Raw genomic sequence first — 9,784 nt, forward strand, 5'->3', positions numbered from 1 at the left:
AAAAGGAAACCTAAAATATCTTCCCACTCAAGGTGGAGTGGCCTCAGTTTGCCTAAGTCAGCTTCGCTGTCTGACCCTACTTAGTGGAAGGTGACAAGGCTCAACCTTCAGAAGAGTAGAGAAGTCCTTAAATGTGTTTTTTACACTTGTCTACCTGGGCGCACCAACTCGGCCTCTGCTGGGAGGGTGCTTGCCCGCCAGCCTCCTCTAAGCCTCTGTCCACAAGGGGAGGGACTGACCGAGAACCTTCACACTAAGCGATGTGACAGTAGCTATTGAAGATGATAACAATTTTGCTGGATCTTTAATCTATCTTTTAACTTCACAGGCCCCAAGATAGAGAGCACTTTGTGGATGAGAAAACTGAAGATCCCAGAGAGGCAGAGTCACTTTCTGGATGTCACACATGAAGCTGGTGTGGGGCCTGAGTTCTATTGGACTTCAAACCCAGTGCTTTCCGGCATACCCTCAGGGGAATTCCCTCTTCCTTTTCCCTGCGCACGTGTCCAGTCAACCCAGCCTCCCAACTTCCGGTCCCCAATCTAAGCCCCGCCCTCCCAGCTTCTGCTCCCAAACTCGCACATGAACGTTTTGCCTCTTCTGGCACCTCGGATGTTGTTCAGTTTGTAGTTAATGTTGCTTCGTGTGACAGTCTCCACCCTCCTGGGACAGACTGGGACACTTTTTAATGACTCCTGATATATATCTTTCTCTTGGTTATGGTGGATGCATTGTTGCTTGTACCTCTGGTGAAAGACAGTGGCATCTGGCATCTGGGCTTATCTCCTGTGCTTGTTGAAGGTCACTGCATTTTCCCTTCTTAGGAAAACAGGGCAGCTCCTGGGGAGCTGGGGGCCATCACTCCCATTGGTGCTCAGTGGGTAAGAGCCTTGAACTGGTTCACTGCTATGAGAATGTACCTAAGGTTGTCCCAAAGTGCACTAGGGAGAGAGGTGATTTTTTTGGTTCACTCTTATAAATGAAACTCACTGGTTTTATGTAGCAATGGAATTGATGAAAGCTGATTGTAGTCAGGTATGGAGAGACTTCTAGTTGCTCAGCCAACACCCATTCTCTGCCTCCTCCTCACCACCAACAGAACTCTAATCATCGAGGGCAGCAGTGTGGCCAGCTAGAAAACTACTTCCCTCCACCTCTTTTACAGCTATGTGTGGCTATGTGACCAAATTATGGCCAAATACAGGTAAGTGGAAGTTGTTGGAAAAGACTTTTAGGAAGTCTCCATAAAACAATGACAGATAGCTGAGGAAAGCTATCTTCTTTGCCCTTATGTCTTTTTCCTTCTTAGAACATAGATGTGATGGTGGGAGCTTTGGCAGCCATTTTAAACTATGAGATAATTGTGAGGATGGAAACCTCATTCTAAGAATGGAGGAATAAAATATCAGAAGGACCTTGGGTCCCTGATGACCATGAAGCCACCATGCCAACCCTGGACTAACCAACCTCTGGATTTCTATTATATGCATCCATTATTTTGGGTTGTCTGTTTGCCCATAGTCAGATCTAATCCTTACTTATATGTAAAACATAAAAGTGGGTGACAGGGCAATGTGACAGTGGCTCAGTGGCAGAGTTCTCGCCTGCCATGCCAGAGACCTGGTTCGATTCTCGGTGCCTGCCCATGCAAAAAAAAAAAAAAAAAAGTGGATGACACTCCAATAATATGTAAATATATATGCACAAGGTTATTCACTGCCATATTGTTTGTAATTGCAAAATATTGGAAGCAATCTAAGTAGTCACACATATGGGGGTGATTGAATAATTATGGTGCATCCACCCAATGGAGTTCTGTGCAGCTGTAAAAATAAATAAAATTGAGGACATTATCTATAGACTGATGGGAAATGATTTCCAGGACATGGTGTTAAATGAAAAAGCCAGGTGTAAAAGAATATCTATAGAGTGTTACCTTTTGTGTAAGAAAGAGGGGGGTATAAGAAAATATACTTGCATTTGTGCAAAAAAATAAAACAGAGACTAATGAAATTGGTTAGTTACAGGGAATGGGTGGGAGTGGGGGTTGAAAGAAAAGAAGGAATGAAGGGAAGTGACTCTTCTTCAAGTATATTGCTTTGTACAGTTCTGACTATTGGGGCCATATTAAAATTTCATGCACTCAAATTAAACCAAAAGAAGAAAAGAAAGGGGGGGGGGGAAGAGAGGGAAGGTGGGAGAGAGAGAAAAATAGAAAATCAACAACAATGAAGGAAAATCCTAAAATGAGATGAGATATGGGTAGAAGCAATGAACTGACTGTATTTCAAATGAGACACAACCACATAGAAAGGAGGTATGTTAATCAGGGTTCTCTAGAGAAACAGAACCAACAGGATATATCTGTAAATAAGAGATTTATAAAGATATCTCACACAGCTGTGGGAATGGAAGAGTCCAAAATCCACCGGGCAGCTGTGAAGCTGGCGGCTCTGATAAAGGGTCTGGATGATCTCCACAGGAGAGGCTCGCTGGCTGAAGAAGCAGTGAAAGAGTCTCTCTGCTTTCTTAAAGGCCTTCAACTGGTTGCATTAACTCATTGTGGGAGACACGCCTTAGTTGATCACAGATGTAATCAGCCGCAGATGCAATCAATGACTGATGATTTAATACACCAGCCTTCTGGTTTATCAGTTCACCATAAAATATGCTTGCAGTAATGATCAGGCCAGTGCCTGCCTGACCAGACAACTGGACATCGTCACCTGGCCAAGTTGACACCAGAACCTAACATCATAGGTAGGATGGGGAAAGCTGACCCCAGTGACTTTTGAACACAGTGTTTGAACTAAAGACAACAGAGTAGAAGGAGGACATGAAACTCTAATTAGTAAGTTTCTTTTTTGCACACGTATAAGTTAGCAGTTCTGAAAATAACTACCTTGTATTCTGGGACTGAGCAAATAAATAAAATATATTGTGCATAGTGGGCCCCAGATTTCTCCCTGACAGAGAAGGGAGTTACGAATTTTCAAATATGGAAAACAGAAGCATCTAATGGCCTCTGTGGTGTGGACTGGAATTGGAGGTATCAATATGAACCTATGGCTTTTAGAATACACAGCACTGTGTGTGTGTGTGTGTAGAGAGAGAGGGGAAAATGTGGTAGAATGTTTGCATTTGGGGAATCTGGGTGCAAGGCTTATGGGAATTCTTTCCATAATTCCTGCAACTTTTCTGTAAAGCTAAAATTATGTCAACATAAAAAATTTAAAAGACCCCCCCCCCCCCCGCCGCCAAGAGTTTGTGCTGAGACTCAAACCTAGTCCTTTGGTTCCCACTTCTCTCTGTTGGCCCATGGGCTGCCCCCCCTTGCTCAGTGTGCATCCACTGAGGAACTTCAGGTTAAGAGCTCAGTCTGCATGGCAACTAGCCTTCCCCAGGTCTCCCCACACAGTGCATAACTCAGTTCCCCCTTCTCTGGGCCTGGGTGGGAGTCACCCATCTTGCCTGCTTGCTGAATGCATTGCGATCTTCCAAAAACACCTTCTCCCATGGCCTCTCCTTGGTTGGTATTAGACAGCAGCAGTTTGCTGGTGTAGAGGGAAAGCTGTTTGTTTTTTTGCAGGTTTCCCTTCAAATATCACCATTTGGAATCCTTTCACTGTAATAACAAGGATACGGGGACTGTGCCAGGAGTATCCCAAATGAGAAAGCTTCAGTCAATAATTTTTTTGAGGGTACAAAATCTTCTTATTCTTTGGGGAGATGTGCCAAAACTAATCAATAAGAAGTCACTCTCTATTACTGTCCTTGGAGGAAAATATTCACAGCTGTATTTCTGTTGACCAAGATCTCCCAATTTCTTCTTCTGTTTGGAAGTGTGGATGTTTGGTGTGCACACGTGTGTGTGTGTGCACATGTCTGAGCATTTTTTTGAGGATATCTTCATACACATGTTTGTGTGTTGGCCAGTGGGACACATTCAGTAGCTTCCTTGGGATAATTCACGTGCCATTCAATTCACCTATTTGACATGTACACTTCAATGGTTTTAGTATATTTACAGAATTGTACAACCATCAGCACAATAAATTTTAGAACATTTTCATCACTCCAGAAAGAAACCCTGAACTCATTACCAGACACTCCCCATTTTCTCCCAGCACCTAAAACTTTAGGCAACCACTAATCAACTTTCTGACTACATACACTTGTGTATTATAGGCATTTCATGTAAATGGAATTATATAGTGCCTGATCTTTTACACTGGTTCCTTTCACTTAACATTGTGTTTTCAAGGTTCTCCATGTTGTAGCATGTATTAGCATTTTATTCCTTTTCATGGCTTAAAAATATTCCATTGTATGGATATACCGCATTTTCTTTATCCATTTATCCTTTGATGAGCATTTGGCTATTATGAAGAATGCTGCTAGGAACATTCATGTACAAGTTTTGAGGGGTCATGTGTTTTCATTTCTCTTGGTTATATGTACCTAGGAGTGGAATGCTGGATAATGTGGTAGCTATGTTTAACTCTTCAAAGAACTGTCAGGCTGCTTACCAATGGGATGCACCATTTTACATTTCTACCAGCAATGGATGACAATCCAAGTTCTCCACATCTTTGCCAACACTTGTTATTGTCTGTTGCTTTGATTCTAGCCATCCTAGTGGGTGTGAAGCACTATCTCCTGGTTTAGATTTGCATTTCCCTGATGGCCAGTGATGTGGAACATCTTTTCATGTGCTGATTGGCTGTTTGCATATCTTCTTTGGAGAAGTGCCTATTCAGATCCTTGGGCCATATTTTTTTGTATGCTGTATGGTGGGGGTCACATGTTATTTTTTTTCCATGGGACAATCGTGTTATTGAAGCACCATTTGTTGAGTTTGGGGGGGTGGGGTGGGGGGAAGAAGTGAGAAGTGCATGGGCTGGGCATCAAACCTGGGTCTCCCATATGGCAGGGATCCTTTGCCCATTTTCAAATTGGGTTTGTCTTTTATTATTAAGTTGCAATAATGCTTTCCATATTCTAGATACAAGTCCATTATCAGAGCTATGATTTTAAAATATCTCCCCCATTTTGTTAGTTGTCCTTTTACTATCTTGATGCTATCTTTGACGTTCAAAAGTTTTAAATTTTGATGAAGTCTAATTGATCCATGTTTTCCTTTGTTGCTTGTACTTTGGGCAGCTCATCTAAAAAGGCTTTACCTAGTCCAGAGTCATGAAGATTTTTTCTGATATTTTCTTCTAAGTGTTGTATAGTTTTAGCTCTTACATTTAATCCTATTTTGAGTTAATTTTGCATATGGGGTAAGGAAAGGACAAACTTCATTCTTTTGAATGTACATATCCAGTTGTCCCCATTTTTAAAATGTAGAAATATTTCCATGTCAGTTGGTAAATAGTGCTGCCCTGAGATCCCCAAGTACCCCCTTTTCTGCGCCAGCCCCTCCCTGGGAGGTCCTGGGCAATCCCATGATTCAACAACCAAACTAACCAAGCAGTGTCTGGCCCAGCAGGAGGCCCCAGAAGCCTGCCAGTTCTGAGGCTGGCCAGGTCCCAGTTGTTAAATACTTCAAATGTCACACCTATGTGCTGGTGTCTATGACACATTCTCAGGCTTACAGATGCTAATACTCAATTCAGAAATGTCCCGCAATTAGTCCTTAATAATCAGGTTTTGCACTTGGAGAGGGCATTACCAGAGTGAAGAGAAATGCCAACTTTTCTGTAATTATCACCCCAGTGAGGTTGAGAGCAAGAGTGAGCCGTGAGCGAGAATAAGTGTGACAGCACACAGAAGCCTCTGTGCCGAAGATCTCAGAGGCTGCCAGAAGAGAATATTCCACTCTGATCTCTCCCCAGGCAAACTTACAGCCTGTCGTTGCTCCTATCACAATTGTCCTGTCTGAGAACCAGAGAGATGATGAGGTTTAACAAAAATAGGTAGACAAACAGAAGGGACCTGGCTGGCCTCCTGCTCTGGTTCCCTCTGGGGAAGATTACCTGATTCTCCGCAATTTCACAGGTTAGCAGGGCCCTCTCCCCAGAAAAGCTGCAGAGTCAAGACAGCTTTCTTAGAGGCCTTTAGTTTGCAGATCAGTCAGTCTGCCTGGTACCTGGGTGTTGCAGCTTCAGGGGACACTGAGCCAGCAGAACTCTGTCCAACCATCAAGAAGTGGTTCTGTTTCTACCACGCCTCTGCCTCTCTCTCCCCTGTCCTCTATCTAGCTCAGTCCCTCTCTCCTGAATATCTTGTGGCCACATTTCTGGATAATTATATTTTGGCAACGGCCCTTCTGTGTGCTTTGAGGAAAGCAGTCGAGTCTATGGCCTTGTCCCAAGTACTATTTCCAGCTGACCTATGCCATCCTGTCCTTCTGCTGTATTCCAGGACATAAAAGGTCAGGGACCCTGCCAGGGGGAAAGATCCGATGTAGGCATTTCCTGACCTGACCTGACCGTAGTGGACAATAAAGGAGCAACTTAGAAAACTCAATGGCATAGGACAGGGCCGTGGACCCACCTTCACTGAATGGCATTATAAATAGTCCCAACTGTGCCTTAATATTCGCGTGGGGGTCCTGAGGGGCTGGATATATATGTAGAGTGCTTTAGGTTTGGCAGGGAGAGGACACAGGACAACTGAAAATGGAGTGGCTGCTGACCGCATATGAAAACATGATGACAAGTCCCTGCCACATGGCAAACCTGAACAAACGGTAACTTATTATCTTTTATAGTCATTACACCCTCTAATTGTATTTGATCAGTTATCGTAGTAAAACATTTTACAATGTTACATTTATAATTATCATGTGTAATGATTTTTATTAGGTGAAATGTTTGCAAGTAATTTTCCTGACAACCTAATAGACATTTTTAGGATAAGTATAACTTAATTGCTGAATTCCAAGTTCCAAAGCAGCAATTTATTCAGTGAATATTTCTGAAGCGCTTACTTGTACTAGGTCTTGGGATGCATCTAGTGCTGAGATAATCCTCAGCATTCTGTAGCTCACGTTCAAGTGTGAAAGGGAAAAGAGAGATGGAGCAACAATGAAGAGAAAGGGAGTTTAGGCAAAGCAAGGCCCCCCAACAGTCTCCCACCCCAACCCCATCCTTCTGCCTTTGTCACCTTCCCAAGCCATTGGGGTCCAGCTGTTGCCAGTCCCATGTGCCCAAGCTTCTTGATTCAAGGTACCCACAACTCCAGGGCATTCACCAAGGCCCCAGCAGTTACCAAAGCCACAGGATAAATATGGACCCTGAAGTATCCATTTTCCTTAATGATCTCTACAGAGAAAACTACTTTTATAACAAGGCAAACAGGGAAATATGAATGTGATGCAAACAGGTTGTGAATGCCTGTCTATTGAAGATAAAAAGGGAAATATAAAAGAACTTTCCCTCCTGGGGAGGGCCACTTTGGGTCTGATCTCAGATTCTTTGGGCTGCAAGTTCACTCATCTCTTTTCTTTGGGATACTCAGGTAAAAAAAGGTTGACAAGTTGGACCTGTTCTGTGCCTATCCCAACAAGAGAGCAGATGCACTGACTGGTCCCTGCGGGGCCTCTGAGGCTTGGGAAGGGCTGAGAGGTTGTCTGCCTTTGGTTTCAGACTTTGCTCTGTCACCAGTCAGTCCTGCAAGACTGGATTTTGGGGAAGTACCCCCACACTCTCTCTTCTCACCTACCTCCCAAGCTTTCTCTTCTCAGCTCTTGCCCCCTCCCGGACTTCTCCAGCAGACATGGAATGATTGTGTCTTCACGGCTTACTCACGTACCTCCCACTGCTTTTTATGATAGTAGCACCCTCAACTTTCTACAAGAAACTGCCTCTTCCTGCCACTCCCCCTGGCCATTGTGATTGGCCCAGCAATGAATACCTGACCCACGCCGAGCCAATCCAAGCTCTGCATGGGGAATTTGCAAATGAAGCTGTAAGGCTACGGAGTGATGGATGGCTGCGTACCTGCCACCTGAAGGACTCTGAGAGAAGATCACACTCAAACAGAAGCTGAAATGTAAAGAGGAAAAATACTGATGCTTTCAGATCCCTGGATTCCATTCTGCTTTACATTCAATACCAGGTACATAGGGTATTTGCAAGGATTAAATGAGTTGATACATGGGCTTAGCATATACTATTTGCTCAATATGAGCAATTGCTCAATATTTGCTCAATATTGAGCCAATAATGGCTCAATAAATACCAGCCATTATTATTAAGTTATTCTACTCATGTCATCCTCAGTTACATGAACCAATAAATCCTCATTTTTGGAAAAGAGTTTGAACTGGGTCTCTGTTCTTTGCATCCAGGCACCAACATCTCAGGATCCCAGGGGCATCTTTTCTTAGACGAGGCCACACAGCTTTAGCAGTGCCTGCAGTAGCTGCCTCCGAGATGGAACCCAATGAATGCCTCTTGGTGCTCCCCCCTATTGAGCAGGTCTGACCTCTACAACCACCATAGGATCCTGCAGAAATGATGGAGTGTGACTTCTTAGATCACAAAAGGCATTGCAGCTTCTGTCTTTCTCTCTGTTGAATTGCTTGCTCTGGGGAAGCCAGCAGTCATGTCGTGCAGCCCTGTGGAGAGGAGTGCGTGGTGAGGTGCTGAGGCCTCCTGCCCATGGCCACATGAGTGAGCCACCTTGGAACCAGTCCTCCAGTCCCAGCCAAGCCTCCACCTGACTGCAACCCTGCCTGACGGCTTGACTTCAGCCTCCTGGGAAACCCCAAACCAGAACACCCCACCTAAGCTTAGCTACTCAATTGCTGACTGTCAGAAACTGTGAGTGGGCAGCTGTTCATTGTTTGATGACACGACATTTGGGGGTGATTTGTTACACAGCAATTGATAACTAAGGCAGTGTCTACATGCGTGACTCCTACCAAACCAGGCTGATGCTTTGCATGTATGACCTGATTTAAAAAAGAAAAAAAAGATATTTGCTGGATAGGAATTATCACTTATTGAGCAGGCAAAGTGGAGTGGGTACCACTGCTTTCTTCATGTTAGGGGAGTGACTTTGAGTGCCGGCCCTGGAGACAGATTGCCTGGCTTAACATCCCCTCCCACTTCCTGGGGGTGGGGTGGGGAGTGGGGGAGGGTGGCTTTGGTGGAGTTACATTGATCTCTGAGCCTCAGCTTTACTAACTGAGAAAGAAAAAATGGAGTGAATAATAAGACTTACCTTTTAGGACCTTGTGAGGAATGAAAGAATTAATACATGGGCTTAGCACATCTACCTGCTCAATGAATGCCAGGTAGTATTATTTACAGACGACAAAACTGAAGCTCAGAGTGGTCAATTCCATTACCTTAGCTCGAAAGCAGTGGTGCTGGAGTATGGGCTCCCAGCATCTCAGTCTCCTGGGACCAGCGCTGCAGGGTGAGCCTTCTCTGTCATTTAAAAATTTCTAGTAGCTATGTTTAAAAAAAGTATAAAGCAACAGATGAAATTAATTCTAACGACATATTTTATTTAACTCAATATATCCAAAATGTCCTCATTGCGACATGCAATCAACTTAAAGTTATTGAGATATTTTACATTCTTTTTTTCTTTTAATATACTGAGTCTTTGAATTGTGGTATGCATTTTGTACTTACAGCACATCTCAATTAGAACCAGCCACATTTTAAGCACTCAGTAGCCACGTGTAGTTAGTGGCTACCATATCAGAAAGCATGGATCGAAAACTACCATATCAGAAAGCATGGATCGAAAGCTTACCTCTTTCTCTCTTGGTGTACCCGGACATACAAATGCACAGCTGTATCTGCACCCAGCTCCTCCC

At 43.9% G+C, this 9,784-nt stretch overlaps 1 long non-coding RNA gene across 1 annotated transcript in view; it reads right to left on the reverse strand.

Annotated features, from left to right (window-relative positions):
* LOC143660305 (uncharacterized) overlaps positions 1–8,641 on the reverse strand; it is a 31,213-nt gene extending 22,572 nt beyond the window's left edge. Inside the window, exon 1 of the long non-coding RNA XR_013163933.1 lies at positions 7,672–8,641. This is a non-coding gene — a long non-coding RNA (uncharacterized LOC143660305). The remainder of the gene's footprint in view (positions 1–7,671) is intronic.
* Positions 8,642–9,784: the final 1,143 nt, after the last annotated feature.

This window comes from Tamandua tetradactyla, chromosome 16 (genome assembly GCF_023851605.1).
Source record: "Tamandua tetradactyla isolate mTamTet1 chromosome 16, mTamTet1.pri, whole genome shotgun sequence".
In the NCBI taxonomy this organism is placed as follows: Eukaryota; Metazoa; Chordata; class Mammalia; order Pilosa; family Myrmecophagidae; genus Tamandua; species Tamandua tetradactyla.